This window comes from Ranitomeya imitator, chromosome 4 (assembly GCF_032444005.1).
Source record: "Ranitomeya imitator isolate aRanImi1 chromosome 4, aRanImi1.pri, whole genome shotgun sequence".
NCBI lineage: Eukaryota > Metazoa > Chordata > Amphibia > Anura > Dendrobatidae > Ranitomeya > Ranitomeya imitator.
In genome coordinates, this window is record NC_091285.1 from 691,488,523 (window position 1) to 691,513,536 (window position 25,014).

Sequence of the window (25,014 nt, forward strand, 5' to 3'; positions counted from 1 at the left end):
AAAAGCAAACACAGAGAAAGAAACATGCATAAACGCAGGGATCACCAAATAACACATTTTTATTAGTAACAAGTCCTTAGACCACACACTATACAAATTTAAAAACATTTAAAAACCAAAACATAGAAAGATTACCCAAGAAGATAGAATTTTTTCCCCTCCTTGTCAGTTCTTGTTTTTTTTATCGCAGTCCAATCATAACCTCTTCCGTAAAGTTCCCATGTCCTCAGGCGGCAGCCATGTTTGGGCAGCTTCGTGCCATGTTGCCGACCCCCTTGTATACAATTCTGGACAGACAAGAGGTTGAACAGTAGTGGTAAAGACCCTAGTGATTTTTATTTTTTTTTGGCATCTAGGCAGCAGGTTAAAGGCCCATGGTCAGATTTAAAGCATCATCACGTGGATCTGTAAGGGCTACAAGGAAAAAAAAAATACAGATTACAGCTGTCACACAAAGAAAATAAAAAAAAAATTGATTTAGACTTACGGAATGGAATTAAATAACAACCTTAGAGGAAATTTATTAAGTTTTTGGTATTTAATCTGAGAGAAACATAATGTAGAGGAAGAGAATCCGATTCCACCAATGTGTCACTTATTAGGCTGTTTGCTGTAGTTTCAATACAATCAGGGTTTTATCATCAGCAGATCATCACTGCTGGACTAGGTGTCTCATGCAGGCCTGTCCGGTTAGTCTGTGTAACCCTGCCCCCATCACTGATTGGTAACAACGTGCATGGGAAGCAGCTAATCAGTGGTGTGGGCGGGGTTATAAACAGCTCCGCATTCAGGCCACTTCTGCACCTACAGCAGATAAAACTGGGATTCTATCAAAACTGCATCAAGCCACCCAATAAGTGATATGTCGCTGGAATCAGGGTCTCTTGACCTCTATTACACTTCTCTCTGATTACACAGAAAAAAACTGCTAACAGATTCCATTTAAAGGGAATCTGTCACTCCAAAATTGGCCTATAAGCTAAGGCCACCGGCATCAGGGGCTTATCTACAGCATTCTGTAATGCTGTAGATTAGCCCTCGATGTATCCTGAAAGATAAGAAAAACAGATTAGATTATACTCACCCAGGGGCGGTCCTGATGCGGTCCGATGGGCGTCACGGTCCGGTCCGGGGTCTCCCATCTTCTTACGATGTCTTCCTCTTCTTGTCTTCCTGCAGCGGTTCCAGCGCAGGCGTACTTTGTCTGCCCTGTTTAGGGCAGAGCACAGTACTGCAGTGCACAGGTGCTGGGCCCCTCTGACCTTTCCTGGCGCCTGCGCACTGCAGTACTTTGCTCTGCCCTCAACAGGACAGATCAGTACGCCTGCGCAGGAGCCGCGGCAGGAAGCAAAGAAGAGGATGTCATCGTATGAAGATGGGAGGTACCGGAACCGGGCCTGAGACGCCGATCAGACCGGACCGCAGCGGGACCACCCCTGGGTGAGTATAATATTTTTTTACCTCTTATATTTATACTTTATATTTTGTACTTAACTTTGCATTTTATTTTTAGATTTTTTTTCTAAAATGTTGTCTTGTTTGTTTTATTAAGTACAATATACAATTTTTTTTTTTTTTTTTAATTTACTGTATAGTAGTTTTGAGGTTTAAAATCAACAAATTAATACTGAAAGTATTAGAATGGGCTTCAGAATCTGTTTCTGTTGTCCCAAAATATGGGGAGGTTATAGCAATGGTTTGACTGCAGTGAATGGCAGTTTTTCATTTTCTTTTTCATCCTTTATTTTATGGTACTATTGCATTTTGAGTTTAGATGTCTGTATTACATTTTATTATGTAAAAAAAAACTATATATATATATATATATATATATATATATATATATATATATATAGGGGTTGGACAAAATAATGGAAACACCTAACGTTTTGGCATCATAATCTTCGAACATGTGATAAACATGCAAACAGTGACATATGGTAATGTTTTGTAGTTGATTATTTGTGTTATGTGATATGTGTATGTAAATTAACAGTTTGTTTTGCATAATTGTAATAACATTGATGAGAACCTGATACCAATGGCCGACCTCTCGGATTTTCAAAGAGGCCAAATTGTTGGTGGTCATATGGCAGGCGCTAGTGTAACAGAAAGTGCCCGAATGCTTGGCATGCCAAGAGGTACTGTCTCCAAAGTAATAACTGTGTTTGAAAGAGAAGGAAAAACGTCCGCAGCAAAGCACAGGTCCGGCCGAAAGTCAAAGTCGACAGAGAGACCTTCGGACTCTAATGCGAATTGTGAGAGAGGATCGCAAGACCACGGCTCCGAAAATCACTGCTGAGCTCAATGAACACCAACAGAACCCAGTTTCCATAAAAGCTGTTCGTCGGGAGCTGCACAAATCTGCATTCCACGGAAGAGCTGCAATTAGAAAACCTATGCTCTCAATGACAAATGTTTCCAAGCGTTTAGTGTGGTGTAGAAACCTCCAGAATTGGTCCCTCGAGCAGTGGAAACGCGATATTCTCAGACGAATCATCGTTTACCCTATTTCCAACCTCCGGCCAAGTGTACGCTTGGAGACAACCGAAAGAAGCATTTCATCCAGGCTGCCTTCTCCCAACCGTAAAACATGGTGGAGGGGAACGCCATCTTTCAGGATGATAATGCACCAAATCATACAGCTAGAATCGTTAAAGCATGGCACGAGGAACATTCTAATGAAGTTGAGCATCTCATCTGGCCCCCACAATCCCCAGACCTCAACATTATTGAGCATTTATGGTTGATTTTAGAGATTCAAGTTAGATTGGAGGGGTTTTAACTGCAGAATGGGCTAAAATTCCTTTGGAAACAATTGACACCCTGTATGAAAGGTAAAAGGTGGACCTACACCATATTAAACTAACTTTTGTGATGTTTCCAGGTGCTTCCATTATTTTGTCCAACCCCTGTGTGTATATATATATATATATATATATATATATATATACATACATACACACACACACATATATATATATACAGGTCCTTCTCAAAAAATTAGCATATAGTGTTAAATTTCATTATTTACCATAATGTAATGATTACAATTAAACTTTCATATATTATAGATTCATTATCCACCAACTGAAATTTGTCAGGTCTTTTATTGTTTTAATACTGATGATTTTGGCATACAACTCCTGATAACCCAAAAAACCTGTCTCAATAAATTAGCATATCAAGAAAAGGTTCTCTAAACGACCTATTACCCTAATCTTCTGAATCAACTAATTAACTCTAAACACATGCAAATGATACCTGAGGCTTTTATAAACTCCCTGCCTGGTTCATTACTCAAAACCCCCATCATGGGTAAGACTAGCGACCTGACAGATGTCAAGAAGGCCATCATTGACACCCTCAAGCAAGAGGGTAAGACCCAGAAAGAAATTTCTCAACAAATAGGCTGTTCCCAGAGTGCTGTATCAAGGCACCTCAATGGTAAGTCTGTTGGAAGGAAACAATGTGGCAGAAAACGCTGTACAACGAGAAGAGGAGACCGGACCCTGAGGAAGATTGTGGAGAAGGACCGATTCCAGACCTTGGGGAACCTGAGGAAGCAGTGGTCTGAGTCTGGTGTGGAAACATCCAGAGCCACCGTGCACAGGCGTGTGCAGGAAATGGGCTACAGGTGCCGCATTCCCCAGGTAAAGCCACTTTTGAACCATAAACAGCGGCAGAGGCGCCTGACCTGGGCTACAGAGAAGCAGCACTGGACTGTTGCTAAGTGGTCCCAAGTACTTTTTTCTGATGAAAGCAAATTTTGCATGTCATTCGGAAATCAAGGTGCCAGAGTCTGGAGGAAGACTGGGGAGAAGGAAATGCCAAAATGCCTGAAGTCCAGTGTCAAGTACCCACAGTCAGTGATGGTGTGGGGTGCCATGTCAGCTGCTGGTGTTGGTCCACTGTGTTTCATCAAGGGCAGGGTCAATGCAGCTAGCTATCAGGAGATTTTGGAGCACTTCATGCTTCCATCGGCTGAAATGCTTTATGGAGATGAAGATTTCATTTTTCAGCACGACCTGGCACCTGCTCACAGTGCCAAAACCACTGGTAAATGGTTTACTGACCATGGTATTACTGTGCTCAATTGGCCTGCCAACTCTCCTGACCTGAACCCCATAGAGAATCTGTGGGATATTGTGAAGAGAAAGTTGAGAGACGCAAGACCCAACACTCTGGATGAGCTTAAGGCCGCTATTGAAGCATCCTGGGCCTCCATAACATCTCAGCAGTGTCACAGGCTGATTGCCTCCATGCCACGCCGCATTGAAGCAGTCATTTCTGCCAAAGGATTCCCGACCAAGTATTGAGTGCATAACTGAACATTATTATTTGATGGTTTTTTTGTTTGTTATTAAAAAACACTTTTATTTGATTGGATGGGTGAAATATGCTAATTTATTGAGACAGGTTTTTTGGGTTATCAGGAGTTGTATGCCAAAATCATCAGTATTAAAACAATAAAAGACCTGACAAATTTCAGTTGGTGGATAATGAATCTACAATATATGAAAGTTTAATTGTAATCATTACATTATGGTAAATAATGAAATTTAACACTATATGCTAATTTTTTGAGAAGGACCTGTATATATATATATATATATATATATATATATACATATACGGCCCCCTGATGTAGGAGCTTTGTTCCGAAACGCGCGTCGGGGTGTGTGCGTTTTCAGGACAGAGTGGCACCGCATGGTAATAATCCCCCTGAGTTTCTTCCTATTTGTTTATTGCACATAGCACTTTTTTGAATGGAGGATTGCATATATCTGTGACTCTCTATAAAGGGCTTTTTCCTCTTCGTTCATTGCACTTAGCACTTAATTGTATGGAGGATGGTATATATTTGTGGCTCTCTATAATGAGTTTCTCCCTTTTTGATCACTGCCCACAGCACTTTTCAAATCATATATAGGATTGCATATAATTGTGATCCTCTGTGTTGCTGCACTATTCATTTACTTTTTTTTTTAAATAATTTTGTATATGGCACGTTTATATATTTTTTTTCACTTAATGGTCACCATTTTTTTTTAAAGTTGCTCATTTGGAGGAATTTTTTTGGGATCCTCTATACCCAATCTGGGATTGATATTTTACTTATATAATTAAACTTGTTATATCCTATTTTAGGACATATATAGGTTCATATTCTGTATTTATTTTTATTATGCTATGTGAATCGTCCTGATACGCGCACACGTTTGTTCACATTTTAAATTCTTAATATTTTCCTGTACTGTTACTAGTAAATAAAGATATTTATATTGAACTATACCACCTTGTCTGGCCTTCCATGGTATATCCATAGCTCTGGTGATTAGTTTGTTTTCCAGAAGTCTTCCTAGACCTGGCCGCCCATGCAAACTGAGCAATCGTGGGAGAAGACACTTCGTGAGATTGGTAAAGAAGAACCCCAAGACCACTCTAGCTGAGCTCCAGAAATGCAGTAGGGAGATGGGAGAGAGTTCTACAAAGTCAACTATCAATGCAGCCCTCCACCAGTCAGGCCTTTATGGCAGAGTGACCCGACGGAAGCCTCTCCTCAGTGCAAGACATATGAAAGCCCGCATAGAGATTGCTAAAAAACATATGAAGGACTCCCAGACTGAGAAATAAGATTCTCTGGTCTGATGAGACGAAGATAGACATTTTTGGTGATAATTCTAAGCGGTATGTGTGGAGAAAACCAGCACTGCTCATCACCTGCCCAATACAATCCCAACAGTGAAACATGGTGGTTGCAGCATCATGCTATGGGGGTGTTTTTCAGCTGCAGGGACAGGACAACTGGTTGTCATTGAAGGAAACGTGAATGCGGCCAAGTACAGAGATATCCTGGATGAAAACCTATTCCAGAGTGCTCTGGACCTCAGACTTGGCCGAAGGTTCAAATTCCAACAAGACAATGAGCCTAAGCACAGCTATAATAACAAAAGGAGTGTCTTCAACTCTGTGACCATTCTCTACTGGCCCAGCCAGAGCCCTGACCTAAACCCAATTGAGCATCTCTGGAGAGACCTACAAATGGCTGTCCACCAACGTTCACCATCCAACCTGAAGGAACTAGAGAGGATTTTCAAGGAATAATAGCAGAGGATCCCCAAATCCAGGTGTAAAAAATTTGTTGCATCATTCCCAAGAAGACTCATGGCTGTACTAGCTCAAAAGGTGCTTCTACTCAATACTGAGCAAAGGGTCTGAATACTTATGACAGTGTGATATTTCAGTTTTTCTTTTTTATAATAAAATTTGCAAAACTTCCTACTACATTTGTTTTTTTCTGTCAAGATGGGGTGCAGAGTGTACATTATTAATGAGAAAAAATGAACTTTCTTGAATTTATCAAATGGCTGCAATGAAACAAACAGTGAAAAATTTAAAGGGGCCTGAATACTTTCCATACCCACTGTATATAAAAAAAATTAGATACCCTGACCCCCATTTTGTCTCTCCAAAAATAGCCAAGCAAGGAGGCACCTCTCCATTTCCTGAGGCCAGAGGACATATTCTCAAGATAGGTATGGCTAAGCCATAAATGTTTTACATGAAAATAGCATTTCAGGAGACCAGATTGCTCCTCTGGGGACATCTCCTAGCCCACAAGGAACAACATAGTATGGTCAACACTTCATAAATTCGACAAAACTATCAAGTCAATGTTTTCTAATTCAAAGAAAGCCACCAGAGTAGATGCTACTTACTATCTCGATGAAGGGACACCGAAATGCTGAGAGAACTACTATTAACAGCGGACTTGTGGTGTACTTCTGGTTGCTTGTTGTCCTCAACCATCACCGTTTCAGGCTCCTGAGATGCATCTTCAGTGGTTTTATCCTTCAGAGACCTTAAGAGCTCATGATGTGCCGACTCCACCTCCTAATAAGAAGGGAGACCACATATTTTACATTTATGACACTTACTCGTGGAAAAGATCGTTGGAGCAACCACGCTTTCTGAGCTCTGCTGAAAGGGTTGGCATTTTTCTCGAATTCTGACTGAACCATGGAGAATTTGAGAGACTAAGAGAATTCTGATCCAAAGTCTATTTTGGGAAGAAGCAAACTAATAATGATGCGCATCTGAAAATGCCATATCAAAAAATTGTGGTATTTAGGATCAAAGAATATGAATAGTAAAAAAAATTATTCGTGCCCATCCAAGTTGTTTGTATACATGTATGGTAACAACAATGTTCAGAACATGACCAACTGAGCATGTTGAAATTTGTATCAAATACTTCAGGGTATAGAAGCCCACGTTTGGCAGCCGACCGGGTCTTATGCAATCTAGTATGGCAGAGCTAAATTCTCTCATGGATTTCAGTTTGGCAAGAGACACACGAGTCTCCATCCAAATTAATGTCCAACAAGGAGGACATTTCCATTTCTGTAAAGGTACCTTCACACTGAGCAACTTTACAACGAGAACGACAACGATCCGTGACGTTGCAGCGTCCTGGATAGCGATCTCGTTGTGTTTGACACGCAGCAGCGATCAGGATCCTGCTGTTACATCGCTGGTCGTAGCTGAAAGTCCAGAACTTTATTTGGTCGTCAGGTCGGCGTGATTCGTCATGTTTGACATCAAAAGCAACGATGCCTGCAATGTTTTTTCACGGAGCTAACAACCAGCGAGAACGATAAGTACGTCACTGGATCGCTCCTGCATCGTTCTGGAGTTGCTGTGTTTGACATCTCTACAGCGACCTAACAGCGACGCTCCAGCGATCAAGTTTAGGTCGGATCGTTGTCTATATCGCTGGAGCGTCGCTAAATGTGATGGTACCTTAAGACTCTTTACATTATCTAGATCATACCGTACCCACGATTCACTCATCTATTTGTAGGGGGCGTCATCTCACCTGCAACCTGTGTAATTTGACTGTTAGCTGCTCAATTGTTCTGAAGATCGTATCAACATCTTGAATAACCAAACTAGGTGGCAAGTCAGAGCCAGACGCTTTGCTTTCTATACTTTGAGCTGGTAGGTTGCCATTTTCTATATTGTTGTCCAATTTTGTCAAATTTGGGCTTCCTTCTGGTTCTCTGTACCGACTCAATTCTGAAGGTCGCTGGGGCTCTTCCTCGGGTTCTGGTAATGGCGATACAGTTGGCATTACCACATAAAACATATTTCCTAATGTGTAGAGTGGAGAAAATAATGTTATGGAAAAGGGAATTTTAACATAGGAAAAAACTCAAGTACATGCAGTTACATTGGTGAGAAGTCAATATCAAACCACTTTGTAAGCGAGGGTCTAGTGGATGAGATGACTTCTCTCTGGCCATGTGGTTTTGAGCTATCAAACCAATGGATTAGCAGATTAGATTTGGCTGAACTAATAGTGCATTCAGAGATGTTAATATGAAGGAAACACAGGGGGTTATGAGGTTCAAAGAAAAGACCTCAAGAAGAATGCGGAAAGAAGTTTAAAAATTAAATAAAATGAGCTAGCTGGATAAGCAAAATGTTATGAGGCATCACCCTTGAAGCTTACATAAAAAGTGACAAAACTTTGTTCTTTCTTTTTTTTTTTTAAAGAACTTTGTTGTAACCACCATTCATTGTTTTTGACCGGAAGTTATTTGGGTCTTAGAACCAACAAAGACTGCAAAAAAGTAGGGCAGTATTGCTCAGATAATCCTTTTATCAAAGTATTGTATCGTAGTATTGCGATAGGCCCACGCTCCAAATATCAGTTTGAACACTTCTGCCCCTTTACTTTTGAAATCTGTGGGCGTCTCAGGACTCAAACCCCACCGATCAACTCTACTAGATAGATAGTGGGTATACCATATCAAAAAGTTTGGTTACCTTTCAAGAAGACCTTGGTCCTCCTTTGTATTTCAAATTGGTTCATTTGAGTTTTTGGAAGCAGACCAATGAGTTATCTAGAATGGTTGCCATCATTGATCAAATATAAAGATACTTCTAAATATCCCAATCCTCCACAAAAAAAAAGAAACATAACATCCAAGACAACCATGCAATCAGAATGTTTTTTTCCTGCTATAAAATAGTATGCAAATCAAAATACAAATTACCCGACCCAAAAAGCCAGTCTAAAACCACAATTAAATTACCACCATTAAAAACCAAGAGGCATCAAGAAAACTTCAGACTTATACTATAGGGTTTCAAAGAAGTTGTGCGGGTGAGAACATGAAATACACCATTCTTCAAAATTTGAATGAAAATATTTTTAAAAAAGAAAATGCCATTTAAAAAAGAAAATTTTCTGATAAAATAGTTTCAACGGAACTTTCATAAATCCCAAAGAACAAAAATAAAACATTAAGGCATTAAATAGATGCACCAAGGAATGATGACTTTACAAAAACGAGTGTCAAATCAACAGAGGGAAGGTTCTTCATCTTTGACCCCCCAGGAATATAGAGAAGATGCCAAAAAATTAGGCTTCATTAAAGAAAGAGAATTAGAAAAATTAGGGTTATTTTCTTTCAAAAGCGGTCTCACTCTTCTGAATGTATTTGGGATCACAAATGCTTTAGAGGTCTACAATTTACAAGTGTGTTCCCAATATAGCCTCTTTTGTTACTGTGGATGCCTGGAGTTTGATTTTTCTAGGAAATAGTGTTGGTCTCTTTGCTACAGAGGGCTTAAGACGGATCCAGATTAATTTGGACATTTGTGGTGGCCCCAGCAACCAGACCTCCAATAATGTGGTCCACCAGATTTATCATCTTCTGACGCTAGTAAAATCTCGTGGTCCATATGTTTGAAAGTCTAGTTGCTTAGACCACAGTCAAGATTGAGAATAAATTGGATTAATTTTAAGGCTTCTGTAGTCAAAATCTGTTACATCAGGAGACAGTGGACTATAAATAATTTCTTATATGTTTCACAAGCAACAAGTAGACTCAGACAACCCTACGATCTAAAATACCAGCTTCTAAAATATGCTCCACATCCAACAAATAGACTTTTTCAAGCCAGTGGTCTAAAATACACTCCATCACCAATTAGTAGACTTTTTCAAACCCCAAGATCTAAAATGCCACCTTCAATATGTTGTTGATCATCATACAGATGAGGGAATCTTACTTTATCAGTCATAGGCTAGTTTCACATTTGCGTTTAAAAACGCAGCGTTTAAAACGCAAACGCAGGTGGTGAAAAAAACGCAAACGCAGGTGGTGAAAAAAACGCATGTAAACGCATACAAACACTGCGTTTTTTAGACGCATGCGTTTTCACATGCAGTTAAAAAAATGCGGTGTTTTTATGCATTTACATGCGTTTTTCCTGCGTTTGCGTTTTTGGTACGCATGATGAGAAATTTAACAAGAGAAAAATCAAGATCCAGACACCGCCAATGGGACTACAGAGGGCGTGTGACATGACTCTGTGGACCAAAATATGTAAAAATTGTAGCTCTCAAAATGTGGTAACGCAAAAAATATTTTTTGGCATCTTTAGTGACAGCTGCCAATCATAAAAATCAACTAGAAAACCTACTATAAATAGAAATGGCTAGGGTTATGGTTTGGATCCCTAGGGTTAGGATCCCTAGGGTTAGGGTTTGGCTCCCTAGGGTTAGGGTTTGGATCCCTAGGGTTAGGGTTTGGATCCCTAGGGTTAGGGTTTGGATCTCTAAGGTTAGGGTTTGGATCCCTAGGGTTAGGGTTTGGATCCCTAGGGTTAGGGTTTGGCTCCCTAGGGTTAGGGTTTGGATCCCTAGGGTTAGGGTTTGGATCCCTAGGATTAGGGTTTGGATCTCTAAGGTTAGGGTTAGGATCCCTAGGGTTAGGGTTTGGATCCCTAGGGTTAGGGTTTGGATCCCTTTATCACCTTGATGGTGGGGGGTGGCTTATCAGTGTGTAGACTTGTTTTTCTCTATGGAAACGCATGCGTTAAAAAACGCAACCAAATGCATGTGCTTAAAAACGCATGCGTTTACATAGACAGCAATACTTTTTTTGCCGCAAAAAACGCATGCTTTTTTTGTGGCAAAAAAACGCCTCTAGAAATTACTACATGTTGCATTTCCGCAACAAAACGCAAGCATAGAAACGACGCATGCGTCGTAAAACGCGGCAAAACGCATACAAAAAAACGCATGCGTTTTTAATGTTAAATATAGGGGAAAAACGCATGCGTTTTTATGCATTAAAACACAGCGGCAAAAAACGCAAATGTGAAACCAGCCTTAGATATATTAACATGAGAAATTTGGGGTATTTTCTTTTCTTTTTGGAGAAGGGTGATGCCATTGTGCCATGATGGTGAGAAGATAGCGTTTTCTCATCTCAGTGATTAGGGCTGACTGCTGTTCTTCTGTAAATTCTTACAACGCAAAAAAAGATTTACCATCTAAAACCGTCCCGCCGCCAGCTTCCTGCAACACTCTTTCTGATTGGCTGCTGTCTGGCAACGGTATGACATCATTACTGCCCACCACCTCACCTGTACAGAAGACACCAGAATTTAAAAAAAAAAAAAAAAAAAAGGAAATAAAAGAAAAAGAAAATAAAAAGGAAGGGGGAATATGGTGAAAAGACAAAACAAAAATAAACTTTAGAAGGTAAAACAGAAAATCAGCTGACAGATCGTTAGTGTGCAATTCTGATTGACAATTCTCAGGAGGAATGGCTCATTGTGGAGGTTAGTTACCGTCTCCTCACCCTGGCGAGAAGGCAAAAAGGTAATTATTATATTCCTCATAAATGTAGGACTTACAAACACCCCCAATAGATCCCCCATGGTGAAGCTGCTGTCTGTGCCAGAGTGATCACAATCATTTGAATAAAGGGATTGGCCAACCTTGTTCTTATAATCATGTACAATCCCTTTAAGAGATTTGTTTGCCACATTTTGGTTAAGAGGAAAATCATGTACTTGGCTAGCTCCATCAAGTGTTGGTGCGCCTGCTAGGCATATTCTCTACTTTGCTGGGACATTTTAGAGTCCTATTCTCAGGATGGGTGGGAGTCTGACTGATGGGATTCCTTGGACAGGTGATAAATGGTTAGTTACGTTTAGTTACACGCTTGATGGCCCCGTCAAGGTATATGTCCAAAGCCCCACAAAACGGGATTTGGACGTATGCGCCAATGGAGCCATAGACTATGATGGTGCTGGCAGAGCGAACTTGCTCTCTGAAGTGCATCATTCTCGGGCGTGTACGCCTCCTGGAGGCAGACATTCAGACATGGTAGCCTGCATCTGGTTTGTCCGTCTCCAGAAGGTGTACACGACCGAAAATGATGCACGGTAGAGAGCACGTTTGCTCTGCTAGCACCATCATAGTCTATGGCCCAGTCGGCACATACTCTCAAATCCCATTTTGCAGAGGGTTCAGATCTATGACCCAACTGAGCCACTGAGCATATAACAAAATGCAATGTGAAAGCACCATTATTCCATCACCACAAGTTCTCATCTATCCAAAGGATCCTATCGATTGGATCCCCACCAATCTCAAGAACAGGGCTTTGAAATGTCCCACCAGAATTCAGCATAGTCTAAAGGTACCGTCACACTAAGCGACGCTGCAGCGATACCGACAACGATGTCGATCGCTGCAGCGATACCGACAACGATGTCGATCGCTGCAGCGTCGCTGTTTGGTCGCTGGAGAGCTGTCACACAGACAGCTCTCCAGCGACCAACGATCCTGAAGTCCCCGGGTAACCAGGATAAACATCGAGTTACTAAGTGCAGGGCCGCGCTTAGTAACCCGATGTTTACCCTGGTTACCATTGTAAATGTGAAAAAAGACAAACACTACATACTTACATTCCCGGTGTCTGGTCAGGTCCCTCGCCTTCAGCTTCCAGCACTGACTGAGCACAGATCACAAGTGAAGCCTTCAAGATGAAAGTTTGCTACTAAACATGAAGGAAAGGTAAACTAAAGCACCAAATAGACCCCTCAACTGCAAGGCAGCTTGTTCTAAATACATATAATCTGTAGCACAAATGTAAGCCATTGTTGAGAACATTAATGGTATCAGAAGATCAAGTAATCAGACCCATCTAATTTGTTTCTTTGACCCACATTCATGACAGACTGTGAAATCGATGACCTTTTCTCACTACTTTGTATGCTTTACTACTATGGTGCTCAGAATTTGTATGTGATTAATCATTTTGGTTCTCAAGTTCAGAACTCCCTTTTAAGTGGCTATCGACCATATCCCACATAGTATCCTCTGCATCTTTCGAACCTTGCCGCTTGTGCCGATAAGCGAAATCCTCCGTAGTCCCACTGCTTTCTGCAATACTAGAGCATTGCGATGACACTTCTCCCAGACCATCATCTAGAGTATCTGTTACAGATTCTGTCACCATCTCACATGGGTACCCTGCCCCATCAGACACTGAAGGCGTAGGCGTGTGGTCATCCTCTGAATGATCCGAATGTCTCATGGGGAGAAGCCTCCGTAGAATCAGCTGACGGAGATTCTGGACTAAAGAGAGATTAATTTCAATCAAGGGTCAAACTATAATGGTCAGTGAACCTAAAGCCTACACTAGACCAATATTACAAAACAGAAGTCTCAGCAGATCAACTACAACCAAGTGACCAAAATATGAACAAGTTTATATCTTACCATCTTCCAGTGCAGATTTTGCCAAACCTTCACTCACTGAAGGCCACTGGTAGGCGAGGTAAGTGGGATAAGACCGGTCCTCCAAACCCACTCCTGTATCTTCCACTTGAGATGGAAATGGCAATTGTCTAGGAGTCTGTGCTTCATCTTCTTCTAGGCTTTCCGATTCTTCTAGAAGAACCTCACTCTTATGAGAGTGTCCCAGGAACTCTCCTTGATTCTCATCTGCAGGGACAGAGCATCAAGCAAGAGATCACATGAAATTATTTGGTCTCTCTTGAAATTATGGAGGAAAAATCGAATAGATGAGATTATCCAGCAAAGAACACAATTCACCAATTGTGAGGTCTTCACTGTTGGTTCTCATACTTGCTTCAGACAATAAATTTGGGATTGCATCCTGTAACACCGAACTGCAGAAGACAGAGGGACAATGTTACATCCAGTAAGTTTAGATATTTCTTTAAGAAAACTACCTTGATCCAATTGTATATCAGACATGAGTAAAAGACAAAAAGATGGACAATATTTGACCTCACCTCTTAGAAGGTGTCCCGGAATGGACTACGCTCTGAGTGCTCAGTTTTATAAAGGTAGGTGGATGTCTCGTGGCACTTTTGGCAGCTTCTTCAAGTAGGTCTTTCCACCTATTGGAAATATGGGAGGTCATAAAAAGCTAGATACAAAAATACATCCCATCTGACAACACCTTCTACAGCAAGACTTACGTGTTTTTCTCAGAAGATGTCAGTGCCACCAACTCATAGATCTCGGGCCCATGTTCAGATGGGCAAATAATGAAGAAGGCTCTCTTATCTGTCAAAGGAAAAAAGACAACAACACAAACTATGATCAATAGACTGTCAAGGGAGCTGTTATCCATTACAAAATTGCTACAACATAGCTGGTCATTAAAGGGCAATTCCCATCTAAGACCTTTGTGGCAGAGTATATGACAAGTGCCAGATGGGAATACCTCCTTAGTTCATTAATGTCCAGTGTCAATTCTCAACACAACAATAACGTATCCAAATAGGAGCTCAACATCTCCCATGGATCATCTTCCTTCATACCTTATCGAGTCCTCACCTGTGGCTACTGATCAGACCAGAACAGAGTTCAGCTTGATAACAGGACTGAATGTTTGCTTAGTATCGGAAGACACCACTGAGGTCTTGCTGCGACACTTAAGCACCAGCTTCTCGTCTTTTTTCTGAAGCAGAACTAAAAGATCTTCCAAGAGAAGAACATGCAGATCTGTGGGACAAGAACCAAGACCACACATATTAGTTATTGGACAATGGCTTATTGACCATATCCCAGATTACCAACTAGTTTAACCCCTTAAGGACGCAGCCATTTTTCATTTTTGTGCTTTCGTCCTTTCCACTCTTTCTTTGAAGAGCTGTAACTTTTGCATATTTCTATCATCATAGCCATGCGAGGGCTTGTTTTTTTAATTAATAAACTTTTATTGAACGACAAACAATTTACAGTAGAATATTTTACATGACATCATACAGTACATATATAGCAATAGTACCCATATAAACCAATTATTCTTTCAATGAGATTCAAATATCCACAATATAGTTCTCCCCTTCCCAACCCAGAACTAACATCCACCCTCCCCCACCGTGTGTATTACAATAAAACCATACCCATGCTGATATACGGTAGGTGTTACTCTTAAACAATTAGTCAAATACATTATCCTACTTCCCAGACAGGTGGTAATCATAATTTGCAGGATCAGTACACTAAATAAGACGTCTCTAGCCAGCTCCTCCGAAATCACAGCTGCGCACCTGATCCAGTCTCCTCATACTTTACCAAATTTACCAACCGCCCCGCTCTTGATATAAACCCTTTTTTTTTCATTAAGATAGTAGAGTTGAGAGCTTGGACCACTTCTTGTAAACAACTAGGTCTGGTTGCCAGCCAGTGTGTGGCTATAGATTTTCTAATCTGGTAGAGTACTTTAGCAATAGCTAACTGTACCTGTGGAGATCATCCCACCTTCCCCGTTAATCCTAACATACAGGTTTTCGCACTAAGTGTGGTTGAATATTAAACACTTCACTATTAATCTACCAACCACCTACAATGTCCCACCAGTCTCGGGCATGACCAAAGCATGTGCATCAAGTCCGCATTTTGTTCCCTGCAACGCAGACAACAGTCATCCATCTTTAGGCCCATTCTATACAATACCTTGGAGTTCCTATAAACTCTATGAACTAGAAACAGCTGAGACCTTCTCTGCATCATGTTTATTGAAAGCAACCCTGGAGATTCCAGCACTTCTTCCTATTCCTCTGTAGAAATGTTACCCACATCCTCATCAAGATGTGCTTAATGCCATGCATTTTGTACGTTGTGCAAAACTCACCTGTCAGGATTTCTACATAATGGTTTAGGAAAATGCACAACATCTTTAGAGATTTGGTGTGGAAAAGACAGACCCCCGGAATAAAACTGGAAAAACTGTAATTACCAAATAATTGCAACTAAGAGACGCAATACGGGCTCTGGAAGCCATCTGTGATCTTTATATATCCTCTAAGATCCCAGCATTATGGACATGAAATTACTTGTATTAAAAGGTAACTTCAAATATCGGAGAGACAGAAGAGTCTGGGAATATAAGCTGATGATGACCTTTGACACACTCCGTGCAGGCATGAATGTGCCACGTGGATTTATGTCTTTTTACATCAACTAAGGAACCGGTAGACCCACCCTACCCAGATAGTCCAGTAGCTTCTCTTGTGAATAATTTACTCTAGATGAGTATAACCTAGAGTAAATCCAATGTAATATACTTCTAATATTTCCCCCATTGTCCTTTAAGCTATATATGTAAGAGTTTTCTCTTTGCGCTTTAGCTAAGTTAGTAGACGACCAGTTGTCTCTCCCTCCTAATAATACTGCTGCTTTAAAAACATATATTTGTTGTCCACTTGCTCCGGCTGGAAAAATCGTAGCAGCTTTTGAGTATCCTTCCACTGTGCCAAACTCTCAGGACATTTGTTTAGAATATACATTTGCTCAATCTCCCTGACTATCTTCCAATTCTATACACCTTTTCCACGAATTATCTTTAACGGTCTTCATTTCTCTAATAAGTAGCCCCCCTCAGAAAAGCCTTCATGGTAAAACATAACATTATTTGGAGCCGACCCTCACGAATGTAAAAAAAAAAAAAAAAAAACAATTTCCTCAGAACGTCCTCACAATTACGGTAATTAGTTTAAGCCAGAAAGGATTAATTTTCCACTCAAGGGATTGTCTAATGCCCATGGGATCTGCCTGATCCGGAACATTAGAGGGGAATGGTCCGACAAGGATCTTAGAGCATACTCAATATCAAACAGAGATGGGACCATAGATGAGTTCATGTTTTCAAGGCCAATGAGATTTATTGACCAACCCTTAGTTTGACGACCAAAACAAATTTCTTACCGATTCTTTTATCTTTTGTTATCTTCCATGTTAGAGATCCTTCATGAATCATTCGCCTCGTTGTCAGGTCCAAGTTCTGTTGAATAGGAAAAGGTCATTTACATTATACATTTCTCTATGCCACAAGTCCTTCTATGCCACAGATTTCAGCCATGGTCACCTTAAATTCTGCAGCCACAGGGTTATTACTTCTCTCCAGGGAGGTGGAATCCAAGCGTTTCTGGTATTCCCCCAACCGATATTCGTTATCTCGCTGCTTCACTGCCTCGTTCACGAATTTCAGGATGTCTTTACATCTACTCCAACTGTGGCCTGTTTGAGAGAATTGCTGCGCTGATCAGTTAAAAAATTATCAATTTTAGGCAACGATACTCACCCGGGACAACATGAGGTCACCAATCTCTTTAACCACTGTCCCTTCCTCCCTCACCCTCTTAATGAGTTCTACTAAATAATCTGCAATAAGAAAGTGGGGGAGAATGTAAGAAACTAGAATCAGTCTTAATTTCCCTGCAAATCAGGTCAATAAATCCTTACTGTGAATCTCAATCAGCTCGGGGAGATTGGGAAACATGAGCAAAAGTTCCTCGCTGGACAGAAGGTTCTCCTTGCGCATCCTCTGGTAGAAGATGTGATCGAGAACTCGAAGGACCCTGAGATGAGAGGCTTCTGTCATAAATAGCTCTGAGGAGGAGAAGTGAACAACCATGAGAATTAGAAGTAGGTCCTAAAATGTCAATGTTCTCTGTACAGGTACCCACCATGTATCACTTCCTGGCGTGCTCTCTCCTTTGCACTAAGATGTTGAGCCACCTCTCTGCCTACGGTATGTTGCCAATTCTGGGCATCAGGTTCAGGGTCAGACATATGCCCCAAATCATCATCTTGTAGATTGGCCAGCAAAGATTCATCAGTAAAGATCATATTTGGAGACTCCATACTCCTAGAATAATACAGCTTAGTCAGTGCTCCACTGGTAATGGTTCCACTTGGGTCTACCAATCCAAGACTTCCTACCAACAACAATCACCTCACCCTACATTATGGTCAACAGAGTTCATCCAACAAAAATATATTGGTCCTACAACTCACCCCCAACTAACAAGAGGTAACCCCATAAAAACAGCTCTTCCTCACCTGCGGCTCAGCTTGGGGGGGTACGGTGGTGTTGGGTTATCCAAAGACCTGTTACATAAAGAGAATTTGTGAAAATCCAATTGGACTTGATCAGCTCAAAAAGGAAAAGCAGCAAGCCCATAAATCTTAGACAACCATTCTTTCTGACCCCATTTAGACATGTACGCTTAGTTCGGCTGAGTGTGCATGTACTCTCAATGGGAAGGATGGAGTAAGCTGATGCTGTAAGAGGAGCATACACATGATTGACTGATATGGAGAGAAGACAGAGGAAAGAGTTAGGGTGCTTTCACAATGCATTTAGGCAATCGTTCAGTGTGCCCTGTAGAGGCTTGAGTTCGAACCCCTTGCAAAAAGGGATTTGGACATATGCGCACACAATAGCATAGACTATAATGGTGACAACACCGTGAACGTGCGTTCTACAGGAATGGTTTCAGGAGTGTATGCCTACTGGAGGTAGACACCCAGAAGAAATCTACTACGTCTGAGTGTCCGACTCCAGTAGGCGTACACACCCGAAATTGGTGCTCGTTCACTCTGTCGGCAGCTTTATAGTCTACGGCCCAGTTGGCCCATATGTCGGAATCCCGTTTTGCGAGGGGTTCGGAAGTAAGCCCTGATATGAACCACTGAACGGGTGCCTAAATGCAATGTAAAAGCACTCTAAAACATTTTTGCATGTGTGTTCAATTCGGGTGATCGCCTCCAAAAATGGGTGCCTACATCAGTCGCTTCCTTTTGATTTATAGTAGGAAGAACCGTTCTGGAGCAGCTGCAGCAAGAGAAAAAGTGCATTGTAAGAAAGAGGTCCTCACCTTGTGGACAGGCTGGACGCTGAAGATGATGCGGACTGATGCAGTCTCGTCACTTCAGCCGCAGCATCCATGTCCACATCACTACGGGAGCGAGGAACGTTGTCAGCTTTGTGGGATTTCTTCAGCTCTTCCCATCCTTTTAGGCTATGTGCACACTTTGCGGTTTTTGCTGCGGATCCGCAGCGTTTTTGGATGGTGCGGATCCGCAGCATTTTTGGATGGTGCGGATCCGCAGCAGTTTTCCATGTGGTGTACAGTACAATGTTAACCTATGGAAAACAAAAAACACTGTGCACATGCTGCGGAAAAAAACGCGCGGAAACGCAGCGGTTTTCATTCCGCAGCATGTCAATTCTTTGTGCGGAATCCGCAGCGGTTTGGCACCTGCTCCATGTTAAAAAACCGCAGGTGTCTAAAACCGCAGTGGAAACCGCACAAAAAACCGCAATAAATCCGCAGTACTTTTTGCACTGCGGATTTCATCAAATCCGCTGCGGAAAAATCCGCAACAGAATCCGAAAAGTGTGCACATAGCCTTAAGCTTTCTGAACGTCCAAGTTTTACTTCCAACCGGGCACTAAAAGAGTAAGAAGATGGAGTGAAAAGGTGACAATGTACGTGGATAGAGGACCAAGTACTGTCACACAAGATAAAAGTGCTTGGTGATGGTTCTATGTCCTTTCAGCGACCCTTGGGTCAAGTGATCGGAGGGTAATTTTATTTAAAAAAAAAAAAGGCAAACAGAATCCAAAAACTTTGGGATGGGAATAAATTAGTTTACTTTATAAGCTAATTCATTTCCAGTCCCAATAACGCATACCATTTCCAAGCATCCTCGTCATTCATCTTAATCTGCTGGAAACAGGCTGATCTAATAATACACAAGAGATCCCACCGGCATCCGTCCTCTGTGTAAATTAAGATTTCATTAAAGGATGTAAGCGAGCGGAGAATACTACATCACAAACAGGAAGATTATCAAGAAGGGCCCTGATGAATACGACCAACACCTGCTTACAGCAAAAGGTTGAAAAATTATCAATGGGAAGAAATGTTTCCATGGGTATTTATCAGTAGAAATATATGACTATATGAAGAAATAGGGACCAAAATGACTCAACGTCTACAGCAAAAAAAAAGTCTGGCACAATTTTAACCAGCTTTACGCAGGGGTGGGCCTTCCATTTTCATAGACTTATACGAGAGGAAAAGGGATTAACAACAGCTATTAAAAAAGAAAAAAATTGTATTATTGCTTTTCTGTTCCAGTTTTACTAGTAGACTTTCCCTTTAAGATATCTATATAGCTCTAAGCATGGGTGGGTCTTCCACCTTTATAGAACTCAATTACATGGAAAGTAACTTGGAAAGCTATTCTGTGCCACCTATACAGCCAATTTGCATTCATTTGTAGTAAAGCGCAGATGACAATAAAAAGACATTGTTAGTGGATTTGGCTTTTAAACTAGCAATTTAGCTCTAAGTGGAGGTGGGTCTTCCCCCTTTACAATCGTTAATAAGGATGGAAGAGGAATGGAGGCCCCTTAAAAGCTATTTGTGGCATCTCTAGAGCAAATGCTGTTCCCACTCCTAGTAAAGACCATGCCAGAATAAAAGCAATTACTTGTGGATTAAGTCATCTATCTAGCTGTAAGCGGGGGTGGGTCTTTCACCTTTATATATTTCTACAAGGCATAACATAGTATGACAACCGAGTTATTTTGTTGCACATATAAAGCAAATCTATGTCCACCACTGGCAACAAGAATGCAACATTCAAAAGCAGTTACTGGTGGAATTGCCCTCTAAGCCAGAGGTGTCAAACTGCATTCCTCGAGGGCCGCCAACAGGTCATGTTTTCAGGATTTCCTTGTATTGCACAGGTGATAATTTAATCACCTGCACAGAATGATTCCAGCACCTTGTGGAATGCTAAGGAAATCCTGAAAACATGACCTGTTGGCGGCCCTCGAGGAATGCAGTTTGACACCTCTGCTCTAAGCCATCCATCTAGAATGCACATACAATTACTAAGGGTCAGGAATCCTCTTCTCATAACAATTTAGGGAAGGTCTTACCTCTTAAACAGTGTCCTTTCCAGCCTCTTCCTATCCATGTTTTTGCATAGCCCCATATATTCTGACACCCCTTTCCCCCTGCAGATCCCCTTATCTACATTTTACTCCAGGTCTCCCAGTCCTTCTTATTTTTTCATTCCAGGGACTGCACCAGCTCGAAAGGCCTGCTCTGTCTGCCTGCGTTTTGTAGCAGCTTCCAAGCAAATCCTCTATTGATCCCATCTCCATCCTAATACTAGCAATAAAAATCAATGGTGCAGCAGACAGGACAGAGCGGGCAACTGAGCAGAAGAGGACCGCCCCATCACAGGGACCCAGCAGGCATCCCGACACCTAAATATGACAATGACAATTACCAGCTGGGAAAAAAATGGATACCTCTTCTGCTGCAGCTAAAAAAGGATGGGGCCCACCCTGTCTACACCGAGCTTTATAAAAGGACTGTCTCATCAACAGAATTAGAGACTCATTGATTTAGCCTTTCCAAATAAAGGTCATATACGCTGGGAACAGAGTGACTGTCTCCATGAATGCTGAATATGACAATTGCATAAAACATATCACTGTCCTTGGAACCCTTGCTCTTCTTTTCCCGATAAAGGAAGTCTGAATGGGCTAACTATCGCTTAAAGGGGCAACACACCTTCAATAGCTACAGGCCAAACCCTTCTCCTTACTCCCCCCATAAATAAGCATTTTCAATATGTAAAAGAATGTAAGCCATTGGCCCACACCTCTGGTGGCAACCTATGTCCTGGTAGAATAAAATGATCGGTCAATTAAATTCAACGTGACCAATCTTTCTGTTGAGGAGGCCCACATACACATTAGATGTTTTTCCATAAACGGTGAAATTCAGTCTCCAACTCTCTAATGTGGAAACCTTAAGAAAAAAATTAAGACAAACTGAAATATATATATACACACACACACTAGATGCTGGCCCGATTCTAACGCAGCGGGTATTCTAGAATATGTATGTGTAGTGTATAGCACAGCCCACGTTGTATATTGCGCAGCCCACGTAGTACATTGCGCAGCCCACGTAGTACATTGCGCAGCCCACATAGTAGATTGCGCAGCCCACGTATTACATTGCGCAGTCCACGTAGTGTATTGCGCAGCCCACGTAGTGTATTGCGCAGCCCACGTAGTGTATAGCGCAGCCCACGTAGTGTATAGCGCAGCCCACGTAGTGTATAGCGCAGCCCACGTAGTATATTGCCCAGGTCATGTAGTATATTGCCCAGCTCATGTAGTATATTGCCCAGCCCATGTAGTATATTGCCCAGCTCATGTAGTATATTGCCCAGCCCATGTAGTATATTGCCCAGCCCATGTAGTATATTGCCCAGCCCATGTAGTATATTGCCCAGCCCATGTAGTATATTGCCCAGCCCATGTAGTATATTGCCCAGCTCATATAGTATATTGCCCAGCCCACGTAGTATATTGCCCAGCCCACGTATGTTGTGAATTCTGCTTTTGGGTTCCCTCCGGTGGTTGTAGGTGGTAATGCAGTTGTCCCTGGGTTGCAGTCCTGGTCAGGTGTATCTGGTGATTGCAGTTCTGACTGGGGTATTTAGGTGTGCAGGATTCATTAAGTCCTTGCCAGTTGTCCATGGTTGTTGGGAGGTGTTGAACCTCTGTCTGGTTCCTCCTGCCTTGCTGCCAATTCAGCTAAGATAAGTGTCTGGTTTTGTTTCTGTGGCACACATGCTGTGTTCTTGATAATTCAGTGCTAATCATTTGTTTTTTCTTGTCCAGCTTAGATTGTGTCAGTATTTTCTCAGTCTTGTTGGATTCTCAGGAGTTGCAGATATACGTTCCACGTCTTTAGTTAGATGGTGGAATTTTTTGTATTATCTCACCTGTGTCCAAAACTGGGGCTTATTTTTAGCCAAAGGTGTAGCATCAATGCCCCTTAAAGGCTGGTCTACACGAGAAGCTAATTCCTGAACATCCATGCTAGCACAAGACTCCTCAGCCACCCAGTGAAAAAGAGGGAAGAGAAGACAAAGCAGACTGCAGAAAAAAAAAATGGCTCAACACCTTTCTTCCCTTCTTCTGAGATGCATTTAACTCATTATTGGCCAGTTGTACTGTTATGATCCGGTGACCTTGGAGCCGCATGAAACTTTCTCTGGAGTAGGTGGTAACTATACTGACCGCAAATCCTAAACTAACACCGCAACTAGAAGTAGCCGTGGGGTGTGCCTAACAAACCCTAGACACCTCGACACAGCCGGAGGACTAAATACCCCTATAGATGGAAATAGGAATTCTACCTTGCCTCAGAGCAGAACCCCAAAGGATAGGCAGCCCCCCACGAATATTGACTATGAGTAGGAGAGGAAAGACACACGCAGGCAGAAAACAGGATTTAGCAAAAGAGGCCACTCTAGCTAAATAGGAAAGGATAGGACAGAATACTAAGCGGTCAGTATTAAAACCCTTCCAAAAATATCCACAGCACAGGCGTCCTGCCTGCGCTTCCAGTACCGGGACGGGAGTGGGTAAGTGGATCTTCAATCAAAAAATAAAAATACCGCCGTGATTCCAGCACAAGGGTCCCCATCAGGACAGGAAACCCAACTGAAGCGAGGGAGAGGTACCGCCCTTTTATTTCAGTAGGTTTCCTGTCCCGACTGGGCGGATCTCTCTCTCAGGTGTGCTGTCATGGGAGACGGGAAAATTATTATTTTTTCTATAAAATAGTTTTTATCGTATAAAAAGCGCCAAAACATAAAAAAAGATATAAATGAGGTATTGCTGTAAACGTACTGACCCAAAGAATAAAACTGCTTTATCCATTTTACCAAATGCGGAACGGTATAAATGCCCCCCCCAAGAAATTCATGAATAGCTGGGTTTTGGTCACAAAAATCAGAATAAAAAGCGATAAAAAAAATGTCACGTGCCCGAAAATGTTACCAATAAAAACGTCAACTCGTCCCGCAAAAAAACAAGACCTCACATCACTCTGTAGACCAAAATATGGAAAAATTATAGGTCTCAAAATGTGGTAACGCAAAAAATATTTTTTGCAATAAAAAGAGTCTTTTAGTGTGTAACGGCCAATCATAAAAATCCGCTAGAAAACCCGCTAGAAAAGTAAATCAAACCCCCCTTCATCACCCCCTTAGTTAGGGAAACATAAAAAAAAATGTAAAAAATGTATTTATTTCCATTTTCCCATTAGGGTTAGGGCCAAAGTTAGGGTTAGGGCTAAAGTTAGGGTTACATTTACGGTTGGGATTAGGGTTAGGGGTGTGTCAGGGTCAGGGGTGTGGTTAGGGTTATGGTTGGGATTAGGGTTATGGTTAGGGCTATGGTTGGGATTAGGGGTGTGTTTGGGATAGGGTTTCAGTTAAAATTGGGGGTTTCCACTATTTATGCACATCAGAGCTCTCCAAACGCGACATGGCGTCCGATCTCAATTCCAGCCAATTCTGCGTTGAAAAAGTAAAACAGTGCTCCTTCCCTTCCGAGCTCTCCCGTGCGCCCAAACAGGGGTTTACCCCAACATATGGGGTATCAGCATACTCAGGACAAATTGGACAACAACTATTAGGGTCCAATTTCTCTTGTTACCCTTGTGAAAATAAAAATTTGGGGGTCTAAAAAACATTTTTGTGGGAAAAAAATTAATTATTATTTTCACGACTCTGCATTATAAACTGTAGTGAAACACTTGGGGGTTCAAAGCTGTCAAAACACATCTAGATAAGTTCCTTGGGGGGTCTAGTTTCCAAAATGGTGTCACTTGTGGGGGGTTTCAATGTTTAGGCCCATCCAAGTCTCCAAACGTGACATGGTGTCCCATCTCAATTCCAGTCAATTTTGCATTGAAAAGTCAAATGGCGCTCCTTCCCTTCCGAGCTCTGCCATGACCCCAAACAGTGGTTTACCCCCACAT

At 41.7% G+C, this 25,014-nt stretch overlaps 1 pseudogene; it reads right to left on the bottom strand.

The window, feature by feature from the left end:
• Positions 1 to 186: 186 nt before the first annotated feature.
• Positions 187 to 21,133, bottom strand: LOC138674733 (rho guanine nucleotide exchange factor 11-like; annotated as a pseudogene).
• Between the last annotated feature and the right edge of the window lie 3,881 nt (positions 21,134 to 25,014).